General features: G+C 36.3%; 1 protein-coding gene across 1 annotated transcript in view; it reads right to left on the reverse strand.

Annotated features, from left to right (window-relative positions):
• LOC149188241 (putative LRR receptor-like serine/threonine-protein kinase At1g67720) overlaps positions 1 to 19,470 on the reverse strand; it is a 49,616-nt gene that overhangs the window by 14,419 nt on the left and 15,727 nt on the right. The gene's annotated exons all lie outside the window — the stretch shown is intronic.

A 19,470-nucleotide genomic window follows, 5' to 3' on the forward strand; every position in this document is an offset into this window, starting at 1 on the left:
TATAATCAAAGTTGACCTAACAATAATAATATAAGCGCACAAAAATAATAATAGTGGGCTTCTATGGGGCATAATAATAACAATATGGGGACAATAGGGGCACAACAATATCAATAAGGGATACAATGACAATTGTAATGGGAGAATCACTAGTATTATAGGGACCTAACATGCCCCTCTCCTTCAAAAATGTGTTGTCCTCAACGCTTGAGTAATTCTGGATGATTTTGTATAAGATTCTTGTCCTCCTATGTGGAATCTTTAGTGGGTAAGCTCTTCCACTTGACAAGATACTCCGAAGTTGATTGATTTTGCAACTATCGAGTTCTTGTTTCTGTGACTGCTTTAGGTTCCAATATGATTTTTCCTTCCTCATCAAGTTCTGGCAATATTGTTTTAACTAGGAGCTTGTCACCAAACCTTCTTTAAGCATGAAACATGGAAAACTGGGTGCACTCAAGAAGATGCAGGAAGCTCCAATTTGTATGTCGTGGTACCAATCTTTTGCAACACCTTGTATGGACCATAATGCTTTGGTGATAATTTATTATCCTTCTTAGCTTTCTTGAGGGAAAATTTTTTATATGGTTGTAGCCATAGAAATACCCAATCACCTATACCAAAACTTCTTTCACTATGATGTTGATCTACTCGTTGTTTCATTCTATTTTGTGCCAAAGTTACGTTATCCTTTAAGAGTTGGAGAACTTGTTGTTGATGATCGATGTGATTTTCCACTGCTTGAACCTTAGAATTTTCTCTTAAATATGATGTGATGGATGATGGGTGACATCCATAAAGTGTAATAAATGGGGCCATTTTTGCTGCAGTATGGAAGGAAGTGTTATACCACCATTCAGCAAAAGGCAACCATTTAACCCATTGTGTCTCTTTATCAGATACAAAGCAACAAATATATCCTTCCAAACATTTGTTTACTATCTTAGTTTTCCCATCAGATTGAGGATGATAAATGATTTATGAGCTAACTAAGCACCAAGACAAGAAAATAATTCTGTCTAAAATTTCCAATGAAAATGGGATCTCTCTCATTTACAATAATATTTGGGTTTCCATGTAGCTTTTGAATTGTTTTCATAAATGCAGTAGAAACTATATTGGCTTTAAATGGATGAGATAATGCATAAAGGTGTGCATACATGGTAAGCCTGTCAACTACCACCATGATGACACTCTTTCCTTTGAACTTGGGTAAACCTGTGATAAAATACATTGAAACCTCCTCCCAACATTTACTTGGAATGGATAAAGGTTTTAATAGAGCCGGGGTCTTAATTGTTTCAACTTGTTTTTGTTGGAAAATCAAACATTTCGCCACAAAATTTTGAATATCAGATTCATGGCTATCCCAAAAAAATTCCTTCTTAACCCTGTGGTAAGTTTTTAAAAATTCTAAGTGCCCTCCTAGGGGAGAGGCATGCAATTCCATAAGAATATTTTGTTTGAGTTGGGAATTCTGACATAGGTATAAGCGATCTTTGTACCATAAGAATCATTTTTCCAGCTAAATGTATCAGATGTACTGGGACCTTGTTGTAACTTTTAAATGAATGCCCACAATTCTTCATCATTCTTCCATTCATCCCTTGCTTCATTTACCCAATCTGGTTGGATAATAGAAATGGAACAAAGTAATGTTTCCACATCCTCATCCTTTCTTAAGAGTGCATCTGCCACGACATTTTTCTTCCCTTTTTTGTATATGATTTCAAAGTAATAACCCAACATCTTTGTGACCCATTTTTGTTTCTCTTCGGAAGATAATCCTTCGTCTAAAAAGTATTTAAGACTATCATGATCTATTTATACCTTGAAGTGTCTTCCCATTAGATAGGGTCGCCATTTCTTAAGTGTATGTAATATTTCCAACATTTCCTTCTCATAAATAGATATGTGTAAATAATGTCCTTTGATTGGACGACTTTCAAAAGCAGTGGGTCTTTCTTCTTGCATTAAAACAACACCAATTCCATTTCCTAAGGCATCACATTCCACAATAAAGGTTTTTGTGAAGTCCAGCATAGCTAAGACCGGTGCTTGTCACATTGCCTCTTTAAGATGTTCAAAGGCCTTCGTTGTTTCTGGAGTCCATAAAAATGCATCTTTCTTTAATAATGTTGTTAGAGGTGCTGCTATTCTCCCATAATTCTTAACAAAGTTGCGATGATACCCTGTCAACCCAAGAAATCCTGGCAGATGCTTTATCGATGTGGGGATTTTCCATTCCTTATTGACTTTAATTTTGCGAGGGTCTACCTTAAAACCTTCATGAGATACAATATGTCCCAGATATTCCACCTCTTGTGCTCCAAAGAAACATTTGGAGATTTTTTTATATAATTGTTTCTCCTCCAATAGTTTGAGCACCCTATCAACATGTTGAACATGATTCTTCCAAGACTTGATATAGATTAGTATATCATCAAAAAATACTAACATAAATTTTCTAAGGAAGGGTTTCAAAATGGAATTCATCAAACCGTGAAATATAGAAGGTGCATTGGTAAGGCCAAAAGGCATGACCAAAAATTCATAATGACCCTCATGAGTTCTAAACGTTGTTTTCAGAATGTCTCCAGTATTAATTCTGATTTGATGATATCCTAAACAAAGATCCAAGATGGTGAAGTAAATTGATCCATGCAATTCATCCAATAGTTCATCAATGAGAGGAATGAGAAATTTATCTTTAATAGTGAGCTTGTTGAGCTCCCTATAATCTGGACACATGTGCCATGATCCATCCTTCTCGTGCACCAATACTACTAGAGCAGAGAAAGAACTTTAACTAGGTTGAATTATACCAGCCTCTAGCATTTCTACAACCATACGTTCAATTTCACTCTTTTGGGCATAGGGATATCTGTAAGGCATGATTTTTGGAGGAACACTTCCTGGAATAAAATGAATAGCATGATCATGATCACGAATAGGTGTTAGAACTTTGGGAGTCTCAAATACCTTGGAATGTTTGCCCAAGGCTTTTTGGAGATATGGAGAAATAGATTATTTCGATGTGGGAACCTATAGCGAACATAATTGTGCAATTAAGCCTCGTTGTTCTTTCTTTAGAAGAATTTTGATTCCATTAGAGCTCATTATCTTTCATGGTTTCCCTACAATACCTCTTAATTCAACTTGCTTTCCTTCTGAAGAAAATTTCATGAAAGGTTCTTGAAAATTAAAAGCTATTGTACCCAGTGATTGCAGCCATTGGACTCCTAGTACAACATCAACACCACCCATTGGAATGGAAAGAATTGGGCTATTCAATACATATACTCCCATGGATAGCTTGATATTGTGGCACTTTCTAGAGAAATTTATGGTTCCTCCACTTGCAACCATCACTTGACACTCTAGTGCTGGATATAGGAAGCAATTCAATTCCTTGGCTATCTTACAATGAATAAAATTATGGGTACTACCCGAATCAATCAACTATTACTTTTTTCTTCTTGATATGTCCTTCTATTTTGATAGTTTAAGAAGTGGTAATTTTGTCCAATGCATTACAAGATATGGTCGGATCCATTTATTCTTTCTCTAGGGTTTGTTCTTGGTGTATATCCTCTTCTTTTGATGTTTCTTATTCCTTTTCTTCCTCCTCTTCATAATATATGTAAAATAATTTCTTCTTAGCACAATTATGACCTTTAGTGTATTTTCTATCACAACTGTAACAAATCCCTTTTTCTCTTTTTTCTTCCAATTGTTGGGCTACCAACCTTGTAGGTTCTGGAAGGCTAGGGGAAACAACAATTCCATCCTTATACTTGTGAGTGGTAGGCTTCCTTGTTTCCATAATTTTTCTTTCCATTTTTCTTGCCAACCTGAATGCCTTCTCCAATGAGTTAGATTCCCAAAGGTGAACCTCATGTTGGATGTTATCCTTTAAAGTCCCTATGAACACATCAATCCTATGCTCCTCTTGAATATATTTTACTCTTATATTCAATTTTTGGAGTCCTCAATGTGATCCATCATTGAACCCTTTTGTTTGAGGTTTATCATTTGGCTAAAAAAGTGTTGCTTTTTGTATCCTCATAATGTGCTATCATTTCTTCCGTAAAAATTTCCCAAGTGAAAATTTGTTTATGAGAGCAAAGCCATCGATACCATACAAAATGATTTGGTTCCAAATATAAAGTTGCAATGCATACCTTTTGTGTGTTTTGCACATTATGGAGATCGAAATATTTCTCCATTTGTAGTATCCATGTTACAGGATCCTTGCCATAAAACTTCCTCATATCAATCTTTGGAACATGGTGGATCTTCAATCCAACATTAGAGTCTATGAAATCATGATTAACATTTCTTTTGTTCTCATCATGAGTTTCCTTTACTACCCTTTCACCATTAGTAAGCATTTCTTGTAGCAACTTAGTCAAATCTATGTTCAAATCTTCCATGTCGCCTTTTAGTTTTTCTTTTATACCATCCATTTTTGCATCCATGCCATTCATATTAGCTTCCATGACATCTATCTTAGCTTCCATGCCATCCATCTTAACTTCCACGCCATCCATCCTAACATGCATGCCATTCATATTAGCTTCCACACCATTCATCTTAGCTTCCGCATCTTTCTTTAAACCATCAATCTTAGCTTCCGTTACCTTTTGTGAGAGTGAAATTTGTTGCACTTGGTATCATAATTTTGATATATCATGTTGCATTTCTTCATCTTCTTCATGAGTCATGCTAGAGCTTTCAGGTTGCTTACTAGGTGTTTTCATTTTCTTTCTTCGGGGCATTCGTTAATTATAATTATGCTTCACTATGCCCTTTGAACTTCAAACTAATTTTCCAACCCAAAATTATGCAAAAATTTTAAAAAGACTACACACCTTTTTTCGCTTTGTAGATGCTCAATATTGAATTTGATGTATCTTTGTAATTGCGGATCTCCAAGGTTTGAAATTATTTCCTACGGTAGCCCTCTCAGTCCTATTTCCAATGCCACCAGTCTGATCAAAATTGGATTCTCCAAGAAAGAGTTATGCTGAATCTCCCAAGATGACCTGATTATATAATTTTTCAGTAGAGTGAACTTGTACAATGTGCCACGTGTCACTGTTTTGTCCTTCGGATCTAAAAAAGATACACAAAAAACTAAAATCCATCCTCTTTCTGTAACTTCTTACAAAATTTCAATCTGATTCTCAAAGAGAAAGTTATGATGACTTTCCTCAGATCATATCTCCGAAAATATAATGAGACAAGATCTAAAATTCAGACCCGAGATTTAGAACGATTTCGACTCAAATGGGTTTTTTTTAACTTCTGAAATGTCACAGAAAAAACATTATAGTGAAAATTCCATGATTACCTATTTGGAGCAGCAAAAACCTAAAATCCAAATCTCACATACCAAATGTTATGAAACCAACTAACAAAAATATAGAAAATAAAGATCAATGCCTTACAAATCAGGCTCTTCGAGGGGGGAACCTCATTTATATTACACAAATGAACAATTCTTGGATGATACAAATGACTAAAACTCCTTTCTATATATAGGAGTCTAAGGGGTCACAATATAATCGAAGTCAACCTAACAATAATAATATAAGGGCACAACAATAACAATAGTGGGCTTGTATGGGGCACAATAATAACAATATGGGGACAATAGGGCACAACAATAACAATTAGGGCTACAATGACAATAGTAATGAGGAAATCACTAGTATTATATGGAACTAACACTCCATATGAAAATTTACTTAGTTGTGAATGTAGAGAATTTTAAACTCTATGAGTCTTCCATGCTAGATTAAGAAGAGGAACAAGTACTACCTTCTTTGGAGGATTTCGCACCAGGTGCTTAGGTAGAGGTGACAAAAGATACAATTTTGTAGATGAGGTCAAGAACTAGAATACAAGGGGAACATGACATTTGGAATACTGGGTTGAAGGGACAACTTTGAGGCAAAGCTAAATGTTATACCAAAGAGAAGGCGGAGGAAAAGATTCCTCACCTCATTCAGTAAACGCTTTTGGGGACCAAAATCCTCCCAAAATAGGGAGGTGTGATCCAAATTTTATCATTATATTTCTTTTCATCCATATCAATGCATTTGGATTGGAAAAAGTGGAAGAATCCGCTCACATGACCGTTTTTACTAGCGGGACACAATTTGGTGAAACGGGGTCTTAAACCTTCCACGAGAAATTTGAGGCACCAAAAAACGTTTTTTTGGGGTAAGAATTTTCTTATTTAGTGTGCCACCCTCTCAAGATATTATACACATAAATATCTTTCCAACAGCGCAAGAAGCGCATCAATGAGAGTTTGTATGCCAAATTTATACCACTTACTTGTTGACCTTCCTGTTTTCACACCTATAATTTGGGAGGATGTCCGGTTAGCCCCCATTATTCATGTAAAATGGGCTAGCCACATGACTATGATGTAAAGGACTCTAGAAGAGTCTATATTGTAACTCTAGTTAAGAGTTATTGTAGTCAAAATTAACCACTAGTAGGTTACCAAGTTATGTTATAACCGGGCCACTAAGAGGAAGATGCATTTCATTCTTTCAAGAGAATTTTGCTCGATAGCTGAGAAAAGATAGACAAGAGAGATATGAGGTAGAGCACTCAAAGAGGATGTGTGAACTGTAGCATCCCATGAGCGACGAGAATTACTTCTTTGTACCTGCAACCATATTTCCATACATAGAAAGAGAGTGAATCGACCAGACCTTCCAAGTGGGGTTTCTCTCGAAACGGTTTCCCATAGATCATATATTGTGTCTTGTGTGTGTGTGTGTGTGCTTATTTTGTCATTCTCTACTTTTATGCATAATTTCCATTTGCATGCATGTGCTAATTACAGTTAAATCCACGGATCTTAAAGTTTAATAAACTGTAATAACATAGAATTTTCAGAGTTTTAATATAATATTATTAGATATGTTGTGACGAACTTTCTAGTGGAATATCCACATTAGTTTACGCATCATTTATATTGTAAGTATTTTATTTGTAATTGTTTCAAAATCATTTGTTTATGTATTTCTAGCTCCACCACCAACCATTCCTAATTTGATGTAATGTTCCACATCACCCCTTGGCGATCCTATAGAGGGTTGTCCATTAAATTCTTTAGTCATACTTCAATTTCTTTAGTTCCTTTTATGTAACCTCTTCATGACAGGTATCACTAGTTTAACTTTAGGACCCATAAGAGGCCCAAGGTTGTAACAACAAGTTTGATACCACTTATAAAGACCCTCACTTATACCTAAAAGAGATATCCCCATCTTAGATTTTTGTAGTTAATCCATCAATTATTTGTTGTAACCATTATTGTAACTCCACATTTATATGGTCTCTAATGGTTATTGGTTTATACATATGGTAATTAGGAACACCATAACACCATAAGGTATTTCTTCTCATTATTCTTATTATAACCCTTTTGGTTTATATGGTAACTATTATTTCAAAATCATTACTAAAGATTTTATCCTTTCACATCTTACCAATGGTCTCCTTTACCGAAAATTACTCACATAGGTTTGTTACGCCAATATTTTTTGTTTCCATTTTATCCTTTCACATCTTACCAATGGTCTCCTTTACCAAAGATTACTCACATAGGTCACATAGGTTTGTTATGTCAATATTTTTTGTTTCCCATTTCCTTCATATTCAAATATGACCCAAGATTTTGGCACTCGACTATATAATGTTTGTGTATTTATACCATCATCACAATTGGGTATCAGATTGTTATTTCTTCAACTATATAATATTTGTGTATTTATACCATCATCATAATTGGGTATCAATTTGTTAATATTTGTGTATTTATACCATCATCATAATTGGGTATCAATTTGTTGTTTCTTGCAATTATTTATATATTTTTTTGCTATATGTGGGATATTTTTTGGAAAATATATTATACATCATGACCTTCTATATAAACTATGTAAATTAGTCCGTAAACATATTTAAATGCAAATGTAAATGAACTTGCTGATTATTTAAAAGCTCCTATACCTACCCTACTACCATACCTATAATATTTAATAGTTCTGACCTTATAACCTCATGAAGTACGACTTGTTTCTTTGACCCAATGTAGACATAGCTGTATGAATGGTGTTGTGTTTTATAAGATTTTGAATGTGGTACTATTTGGACTCACACATAAAACATTTATATCGAATTCAATGAAAATTATTCTAGAGTGTTCCACACCTGAGCGAGAAGCTCGTTTTCATTGCCACGTAAACCACATTGACCTAACCCAATTTAATGGTTCAGACCAATTGTTCTATAGATGATAGGGATAGCATTAGGGTTTTCATTGATTTACTAATGAATATATTCTATTTTTCTTTATAACATTCATTTTGTTGAAGTTTTCCATTGATTCTGCCTATTTGCAGCTAGGGTTCTTGGAATCACAAATAATGAACCCTTTCTAGCAATTATATTTTCCTTTCCGTTTGACATTTTATTTTCCTTTAGTGATATGAGTTTGTTCACTCTTCTTCTATCAAATTGATTGGCTTCCACCTCTTGAGGTCAAGCCATTTCAACAAAGGTAATTCTCTTTAAATGTTATTCCCGCAACAGTTGAAAATTGAGTTTTTCCTTTACAATTGATTTTTTTTCTTGATACCTCAATTTTCATCATTTGTGCAGGTTTGCAAAGGCTATTATTCTTCATGAACAAGTTTTCTAAGGATTCTTCTATTCAATCCCTTTTATGGGGTTCTATATCCATAAACTTTAGGAGGGTAACATCTGACTGGGTTACCTCCTTCAGCAATCCAAGTATGAATCTATAGAAGAACCAACTCTTAAATCCGGTACTTCTAATCTATTCCTCTTTTACTGGTTATTAGTCCCTCACTCCGGCATAGCAGGGACTATAGCATTTGATCGAGCGTTGACCAGGTATCGGTTCTTTTGTTGACCATAAATTTTCAGTGTTTAAGCAATTTTAAGCAAATTTTATTGCTGGTGATTTGGCTCCAAAAAATTTTAACCAAACTTTCGATTTCACCCTCTTATTGCAAGCATCTCTTGCCCCGATGTGATTTTAGTGAGGGAAAGTTATTTTATCCTAAGTTTTTTCTTGCCTCCATGTGATTTTAGTGAGTGCAAGTTATTTTATCCTAAGTGTTTTAAAACAAAGGCCGATCAAGTTATTTTATGCAAAGTAATAAGGTTCCGGGAAGTTATTTTATGCAAAGTTTTTGTAACTTATCTAGCTTACACTTGTCACCGTTGCGTGCTGACATGATTGTTCAGAGTAGTGAACTGCATGACGAGATAGGTGGTGACCGTCTGTGAGTCTTTTTGCATGTAGTCACATTGATAGAGGTGTCCTCGTGTGGCTTACAACACATTGTATACAATCGGTTCAATTCAATTCGCATCAGAGCCAGGAAGTTCAATTTACATCAGAGCACAGTTGGTTCAATTCAATTCGCATAAGAGCCAGCCAGTTCAATTCGCAAAAGAAAAGCAGAGAAAGACAAGAGCCTAATTACACTTCTTTGTTGATCCACTGTTTCACCGAACACTTCTTTAGTTAATTTGCACTTTTTCATCGATCCACGGCTTCATCCAACGCCTATCTTATCCGGTTAATCTGTGCCTAGAGGTACAATTTCGAAATTCAATTATTTCTTTTCATCAACCTAAAAAAACCATAACTTTTCATTATAAAAATGATTACAGTAGGTTTTTTTTGCTATGCTTCTTCAAAAAATAATTTTGAATTTCGAAATTCAGTTAAACAAGTTATAAAAATGATTACAGCAGCTTGTTTTTGTTATGCTTCTTCAAAAAACAATTTTGAATTTCGAAATTCAGTTAAACTGTAATTTCTTAATTACTTAATTCAAATGGACTTACCAAAATGAAGTATGACAAGAGGAGTAAGTCTTCAGAGACTTATGGAAACCTGTTACTCAGAACGGAATACCAAATATGTAAAGTCTGCCTCAGCTGTCCCTGGCAAAGACTGAACTAAGGGCTCTCTCTTGATAATTGCCTCATGCCTTGCTTGGGCAGGATTTTTCATTCTCCAGGTGGTTACCATGTTCATGCACAGTTACAAATGTCTTCATGGTTCTATTCAGATATAGGAATTCAAATAATACTAATCCATTGCTTGAATTGCATATCATTGCATGGCCCTGTATTCCAGGCATGCTGCATCTAAAACCCTTCTAATCTGTTGTTGAATTTACTACAGTTTGGAGACTCTAGGCCTAGGTTTTCATTCTTCACATTTTCAGGAAATTTCTCTTTCTTTTGTACTACATGAAAGTTTTATTTTAACGAAAATGTTCTATCAGAAGACCCTTGTGATCTAGAGTTCAACTTTCAGAGTTTATTGTGTTTGTTTCCCTAGTTTCAAAAATAGTAGTTCCCTTTCTAATCCACTGATTTAGTTGTATGGTGCCCGTGATATTGGCAGAAGCCTGCTCCTTACATTCCTTTGGTTCATGTTTCTTGAAACACTTGCAGAAGAAAAATGTTTTTATTCGCAAACAAACATAGTTTACAAATATGAGCGAGGACAAGTTTTTCACTGATACTTTTTCTTGCAACCGATCAGGATAAAATACTGAAGACTCGAATGAACGGGACATAGATGAAATCATGTAATGCCTTCCATGCGCACAATTATTCAAAAATAGCAAAGGGAGCATACCTCGGTACGAACAACCCTATGGGTTTCCTTCACGGGGATCTCTCTGCAATTAACTGCGTTGGAAGCCGTGGGTGATGTCTTCAAAGCCTTACAGTCCTACTGCACTCCATTATCCGAATAATTCAACGAAGAGCCATAGAGGCTCAGCATACCGTCTTTTCGAAACAAACTGTCGAAATACCCGAAGGGGCCGCTCGACAAACTATCTTGCGAGAAATCACTGCCATAAAAATGGCAATCAGCCTTCAGCTCCTTCTTTGGCTTTCTCAGAAATTTGAATTTTCTTATATATGCATGCAATGCAAGTGTCCGCGCCATGAGGTAATATGAACAAATGTTGAAGTCTGTTTGAACCGTGTTGGAGACATCTGGTTACATCTGGTAAACATGCATGTTGATTTATTTCACTGTGGATGAGTGGTTGATAGATGAGCCCACTTAGTGTTGTAGTTATGCACCTATGCGGAAAGTATTTAACAAAAAATGTTAGGTTTTAATGCTGGCGTTAAAATTAGCATATTCCTTCATTTAACTAACCAAAATCTATTCATTGTAATCATGACATTAATTTTGTCATTGGAGTAATACATGTTATACCTCTCAGATTTAGTTGGTTCGAAGTTTATTCCAAGCTTGTCCCATAACACCAAGATTTTTGAACTTCAAATAGGCAGTAAAAGAAATCAATATGTAATAAAACTACATTAATGCAAGAGAAATTATGACAAGGAGGAATGTATAGCCCTAGCTCTAAGCATTAATATCTAGGGCATAAGAAGCATGATTCAGATCATTAAAACGTACATGTGTTAAGTTACTCCTATCTGAGGTGTGCAATCCCAAATGATACCAAGATCCTTGTCAACAGTGACGCTGATATTCAAGTAGGCATTGCTGATTCAAGGCTTCAAACCACAGGCAACAAGTTTATTGCTCCATTGATGCCCAGAGGTCAACTCTACACAAAAATAGATGCATGTACAGGAAGAAATATATATATGCCCTAAAGATTGCCATAGAGGTTAATTAATTAGGTCCTTATGCTCAGAATTTTGGACTTCAAGAAGAGCTACTGCTTTAGGGTGATCACAATGTCTTAACAAGCAAAACTTCACTGTTGTACCTTCAAGACTTCGTGAATTCAAAATACTGGAGAATGCAATGCCAAATGCTTCAGATAGAAGGCCTCCAAGGATGAATATTCATGACTACAGAGATTAGAAAATAATGCCGCACTGTTATGAAGTTTTCCTTTAATCACTTCTACTCAATCTTCAAAGGAGGTTGGAAGAATACCAGTCACAAGATTTTTGCACAGAAGACAATTGGTATCAAGCCTTTAACTCCACCGTGACCATGCCACTACGATCATGGATATTTGTTGTAAATGTCTCAGAACTACCCTAATTAGTGGGCAGAATAGTCCTTGATTTGTTTCAAATAACACTGAATCTATCCAGAGATGAGGCCGCACAAGAGTCACACATGCAATCAATATTAAAAAATTTCAGCAACTTTTTGGTGTATAATAATTTTATAGCTCTTTTGAATACTCGTGCATCTGGTTACAGTTCATCTCGAAACACCTTCTTCTATCATCAGTGACAGAAATTTGAATTTTCTTATATATGCATGCAATGCAAGTGTCCGCGCCATGAGGTAATATGAACAAATGTTGAAGTGTGACATCTGGTTACATCTGGTAAACATGCATGTTGATGTATTTCACTATGGACGAGTTGTTGACAGATGGGCCCACTTAGTGTTGTAGTTGTGCACCTATGTAGGTATGGTTTCTCAACCCCGGTAGGGACTACTGCTATGACAGTGGCTCCCTTATTATACTCACGGGGTTATTTACTTTCTTACTATTATGGGATGATAATATTACCTTGTTTTCCATGAAGTTTGAGAAAGTGATTAGGGTTTATTTGAAAGGTTGGATTTTCGCACAACATTTTTGTTTGGGAATATATCTGAGTTTTCTCTAATATCAAAAATTAGTGATGAGGGTTTATTTCTTTTTATGGCTCCTTTAGTCAAAGTCCCCATACCCATTTTCTTGAACGTTTTTTTTCTAGAAACCATATTAGGGTTTGTTCGATTTATATTAAACAAGGGTTGCATGTAGTGGGGAGTCCCTGCTTATAGTAGCCAACATAGAGTGGAGTTTGTGATAGACTAAGTTGATAAAGTGTCGTCTCGAATGGGAATAAATTTTAAAATAGGATTGACCCTGCTAGTTAATAACAATAAATTATCAACTAAAGCTAGCTGTTCAACACGAACAAATTATAGAATGGGATTAGGATAGGGAGATCATTTTAATATAGGATTGACCCCGCTAGTTGATAACAATAAATTATCAACTAAAGCTAGCTGTCCAACACGAATAAATTATAGAATGGGATTAGGATAGGGATATAAAGCCAGTGGGAAATACTTGGCATATGGCTGCATGCAAATCTCTCGGGTTGGGAGAATGTTTATATTTGTTTTCATAATTAGTAAAGTTGTTTATAAACAAGTTAGGCAACAAGGTGACACATGGAAAACTACGAATACATTAGGCAACAAGATCACACATGGAAAATTATTATGTTTATTCCTGTTAGTGTTGACGGTTAGATTGGTTACTTATTAGTGTAAATATAATGTCTTTTTTTACTAGCGTTGACGCCAAAATGGTTGTTTATTAGTGTAAAGATTATGTTTTTCCTTACTATTTTATATAGAAATTTATATAAAGGAAAGTTAGAAATTTATATAAAAGAAAGTTTCATATATGAGAAGGTAAGAAAAAAAAACAATGGAGGCTACCTTCCGAATACATAATTAGAAGGTAAAAACATACCTAAACTAAAATAATTATTTGTTTCAATTTTGGAAATTACATATATAAAGTAAGAGACCTATTATTTAAATAACTAATTCGTGAATGTAATTTTGGAGTTATATATAATGTAAGAGATATGTTTAAATAATTAATTCTTTATTGTATTTGATTAAAGTTTTTGAAGATATCATCTTTATTTTTTTTTATGAATCCATATAAACTACTTTTGAAACATAGCTCACAATCAACCACTTTGAAAATGAAGAGTTCAAATAACATCATGCACATGTGGGTCCTCAACCAGGATTATGTGCTCTATAAGTTGGCTTTTGGGATTTGTGCATGTCTCCACTTGACCAAAGCATCGTTTTGATGCTTCCACTAATATGGTCCATTTTGGCTAAACAACAAGTACTATATGCATCCACGGGATAAACCATGAATGAATGTCCCTAATCATCAATTGGCCTCCTTGAAATTCTGAAGGTGTACTTATTTGTTTCACTTTTAAGTTTTGGTTTTCTTAACCGAATTAAGAATTTAAATTATGTATTTTACAAAATTTAAATATTTTAAGGATTTCTCAAAATAGTGAGTCTACTTATTTACTTCAAAATGTGTTTGTCAATAAACAAAATCAAAATCCCCCGGATGCGGGTGATCGCTAGACATGTGGCACACAAGGCTCGTCCAAAGGGCAGGTGTCCGCCCGGACGAGCCAAGCATGACGGAAGGACACGCATTCACTCCACCACCCTGCAGCATTTAAGGAGGGGAGTAAAGAAGGTTGACAGAGGAGTCCTGTCGACATTCAAGGCGAGTCTTGAGAAGCGCATCATGGCGCTTCATAACAGCATTCTCCCAGACATTCTTCCGCCATTCCTTCCTGCAACTGTTTCGTTCTCGCCGGAGGTGACGGAGGTTCTGAACTTTGATTGTGAATATGGGTGTGTTGCTGCGGAAGAGTGGGGCAATTGGCAAGCTCACAAGCATGCCAATTGCGCCTCTGAGAATTTGGTAACACCTCTCTGTATGCGTCTTTCGTTAGCTCCTGCTCTGGCTTCGTTAGAAGGTGAGGGGACTCAGAGCTTCAGCTCGTATCCGCGTCCATTGTTAGGTCCTGTTCTGGCTTCGTTAGAAGGTGTGGAGGCACAGAGTCTCAGCTCTCAATCAAACATTAAGAAAGAGGGTCAAGGCTCTGCTGCCACTGCTCTCGGCAATTGGGAAACTCAGACCTGGTCTGGCAGTATTTCTAGGCCGACAACACTGTTTCACTGTGGAATTGAGCGCTCTGCTCATAAGACCAGCATGCATCGCACTCGGGGAAGAGGCAGCGGCGGCAGGGGTGGATATAGTGGCAGAGTCCCCTCGACTTCTTCCTCAATTGAGGAAACCTCTGAATGCAGAAGGCCGAGGGGTAGGCCCCCAGGCAGAGGCAGATTGGGGGAACCTCCTGCGCGCATGGATTGTGGGCACACGGAACACCCAATGGTGAGATACCGCCTCCCCTGCACCTTAGCCAATTCTACTTTCTTTGTGATTGTCTCTGTTGAGCATTGTAGCAATCCCTGGGAAGATGAGGACGACAACCCTCGGGCCAACCCTCCGCGTGTTCCTGGGATCGTTCCCATGGTGGATATGGAATTCCCTGCTGTTGAGATGATGCGGCCCTTACATGACCCGGGAGCGAGCCTGAGAGAGCCTGTTGGTGACTCAGGCGTTGGCCCAAGCGACCGTGGAGCGCGCAACCTTGGCAAGGCTATCCTACAGCCTCCACGCTGCAAGGCAGAAGATGAGCCGCAGACCACTGACGAAGATTGACATGCCCAGCTCGCACTCCAGGTTCTACAGCAAGAATTTTTCTCAGTCTGCTTCCTATGCGGTTATATATGAGTCTGTCACTCTGTCTCTATGTAATTGTGTCGGTTTTATGTTATCTCTGTTCTGTGTCGATGTTCTGCAAGTGTTTATGTCCATGTGTCAGCTGCATGAATGTGGCCCTAAGTCTTTATCCATGTGTCCTCTGTCCATGTGTCCTATGCAATTCTAGCAAGAATTCTCAAGTGTCTATTGTCTGTCCACGGACAAATTTTACAGGGCCGCGGCCCCGTTGTAATTTTCACAATGTAACTCTGCTCTTGCTGTAATATAATAGTTTAGTATTACTTAGAAAAAAAAATAAACAAAATCAAAATCTCACTCATAATTGTAATGCCAAAAAACAAAAAATAATTAAACAAAGCCTATAGTGAATAAGTTGAAATTGTGAATTTCCTGTGGATAAAAGTGTACATATTGGATAGCGCTTTTAAAACATAAATCGTTGCCTCTGTGCTTCAGAAAATCAAACCTACCGTGTGTGCTCTGTTTGCACAACCTATCAGTAGCATGTTGTGGCTACGGACGCCTGTTGACCTCAGAAACAACGATGGGTTTGTTTCTTGTGGAAAAGGAATGATGAAATCTTTAAAGCAAAAATCAATGGAAAATAAATCCTGTGGGCTCTCTAAACCACTCTCCTCAGTTTCATGTGTACATCATGCAGATCACCACTTGGGGCAATAGAACTACCCTGGCGCTTTCTCCAACAAAGTAGCTTTCTTTGAACAGTGCATCTCATCATCACTGAAAAGCAACACCATTTATGCTAATGAATCAGTGAGTCCCCATTCCCAAATGTGTTGTTTTTTTAATATTGTAACAATAGTAAGTTCTAGAGCATTTCAATGGGAGTGGAATGAATCCAAGCCAGTCCCATTCCTAAGTGTGTACTTTTTTGATGTTTTTTCCTATGACAGTAATAAGTTCTATAATATGCACTTATTACCAGCAATCTATTACCGAGCTTCTATGCCATGAGAAGCGTTGTTCATAAATAATCATCCGGAGCTGGTAGAATCAACCTTTAGCCTGCCCTACTATTCAGGTTGGATGCTCTCTTTCCTATTTTGTAATTGTAGTTGCCACACTTATATAAGATTGGAGACCCATCACTCACATTCATAGCTTTAATGGGTTGCCTCATTTACCAATTATTGATTTAGAAATAAGAAATACAAGAAGAAAGAACGAATTAAATTAGCAAAGATTTTTAAAACGAGAGATGGCAAGATAAAAATGATGTAAGTATGTACAATGTAAATGTAAAGAACATCTAGTTAGATCTATACTTTCACTCTTAAGGCCCCATGCAGTGTTTGGGTTAGGATCAGATTCGCGAGATGATAGGAGTAGATAGGAGTTCGGAGAGTACCAGTACATATTGGTAAAATGTGAAAATTCTTGTATTGTAGTAGATAGGAGTTCAGATGGTACCGGTATATATTGGTAAAATGTGAAAATTCTTGTATTGTAGTTACATAGTTCTCTGAAATTAATTAATATTTAAATTAATGAAATTTGATTAATCTATGTTATTATTGGAAAATACAACAACAAGAAAAAATAGTGCTCAAGTATTAAAACCGAAAAATCCTTGTTAAAGCCGAAAAATCCATGTAACACACCATATGTTTGACATGCAATTAGACATTCTATTAGAAAAACACGTATACAATGGAGTTGTCAGTTGAAACTAGAGGTTGCAACTAGCTGTTGTTGCTTATGCTCTAGCATGGGCATCTATAGATCCTAGGCTCGGTTTATCTGTAGGAAGAAGGCTTAATGAAGACAAGGCAATTAGAGGCGGCTTAGGTAGGACAGAGGGCTTAGGCTGGACAAAGAGCGTAGAGGAATATTCTTTATTTATTTTTTAGGTACAGTAAATAAGTTGATTGAGGGCATTCCAAATGAGAAGAAGAATTTTCCAATGGAGAAGAGCGCTGCAATTAAAAATTAACAAGAAGGGGGTCATGGTTGGAAAAGCCTTGAGTATGGAAAATATATCTACGTGAGTGGGATTGTTTTGTTTCATCTTTCCCAATCTATTTATTTATTAAAGCGATCATAGGAATTCTCCCCCTACGAAATCGATATTGTGTGGTAATCAGTTGTTTGAACCGACTCCCTTTTCTCTTTAATAAGAAAGCTTGTTTTGGATGAATAGTTGTTGTTTACGTCTAACAACTTTCAATAATCATTTCCAATACCAATTGGGACTAAACAACAGGCAGATAGAATTAATAGCACTACCATGGGGAACAGATACCTTTGTTGATGTGATTGATACGAAACCATTCGAATAGGTAAATAGGGGTTTTCTCACTTCTGTAAAACCATTGCAGTATATTAACCTTTAGGGTTCGGATTTTGGTAGGAAACAAGATCATTTTATCTCTGGATTTTGGAGAGAAACAAGATCATTTTCTCTCTGAAAGATTGATTGGACTGAAAAAATTTTAGAGTCAAATTTGCACTAGTCAGAAGCGCAACACTAGAAGGATAATGATGTGATAAAGTTGGAAGAGAATTTACCTTTTCTATGGGTTGGGCAGCTGAAGGCTAACAAGGTAAAAAGCATGCAAGGTCGTCCTAGCTCACCTTTGTTTGCGCGATGAGGGCAACTTCCGGGACTTGATGACAGGAGAAAGGGTGAAGATTGCATGTGAAGTTCCTTGGTTACATACTATATCTAGGCAACATCTGCAAATCTAGTGAATATATTTGAATTACTGGTCCAACATATCTAAAATTTTCATCTAGTTTAGCATTCCTATAAATTGAAAGGTTTAGACACAAAAGGCACACATAAATTTTATTAGTTGCACTACTGTAGTAAAATAATACCCTCTATTATGCAGATAACTACTTTACCATTCCCTTGAATTGAAAGTTTTAGATGCCGAGGACGCATATAATTTTATTAGTTGCACTAGCGCAGTAAAACAATACCTATATTAATTCAAGAACTACAACATTGGCACATGTCAAATATATGTTATTTAAGTTTTATTTGATAATTAATTGCTTCTAATTGGCTTCATGTTTTAGAATATTGTCTTCTATACAGGAAGCTAGGAAGTTTTTCTTCTCAACAGGATGGAGAAGGCAACGAAAAGGAAGAGGAAAGAAGTGAAGGCACTTATGAAAATGTATCTGCCTCTGGTGATGAGGGAACAGTTGGCCCTTCAAACCCATAATATTCTAGATCTAGGTGTTGTTGAAGTTCAAATTGCGCTGGCCCTCAATGTAATTTTGGAGAACGAACTAAAATATTCTTTGCCTCAAATTCCGAGAATTTCCTTTATGCTTAAATTGATATTGTTTAGCGCTATAGTTCTAGAGATTAATAATGTTCAGTTAATTCTCTGTTTGTTTTTTTGAAGGAATAAAATATTTAAAGTATTTTTTGTTATGTTCCTTACTTTCATTCCTATCAAAGAGTTTACTATGATGAAATGTAAAATATTCTAGGTCTCATTTCAAATTAAATACTTTATGATAGGGTCATTTATTTAAATGAAAAGAAGAATGGAATAATGTATTGTTAATTGAATTTTGTTCCTACTACAGCCTAGGCCCTTCAGAACAACACTGAACAAAATATCATACCTGATTGAAGCAGTTGGCTAGCACTTGTCTGCATTTTTGTATGCAAATAAGATTTGTTGATGCAAGTTTTCTGCAAAATTGCATTGCAGGTAAGCAGGTTTTCTCCAAAATTATCCCCTGTGTAGGTTTTCTGCAAAAAATAAGATTTGTTGATGCAAGTTTTCTGCAAAATTGCGATGCGATGCAGGTATCCAGGTTTTCTCCAAAATTCCCCCGTGTACTTTTCTGCAAAATTCCCTCCTTGTGATGGATTGAAGAGGGGGAAGGAAGGCGGTGGAATGAACTTGAAGAGGGGGAAGGGGAAAAAATAGAAGAATTGAAGAGGGGGCACGAGGGCGGTGGAATGAACTTGAAGAGGAGGGAAGGGAAAAATTCCATGTGATGGAAAATTGCGATGTAGGTATGCGGGTTTTCTCCAAAATTCCCC

This window comes from Pinus tabuliformis, chromosome 3_1 (genome assembly GCF_031772625.1).
Source record: "Pinus tabuliformis cultivar Carrire ecotype Pingquan chromosome 3_1, CPIR1, whole genome shotgun sequence".
Lineage (NCBI taxonomy): Eukaryota > Viridiplantae > Streptophyta > Pinopsida > Pinales > Pinaceae > Pinus > Pinus tabuliformis.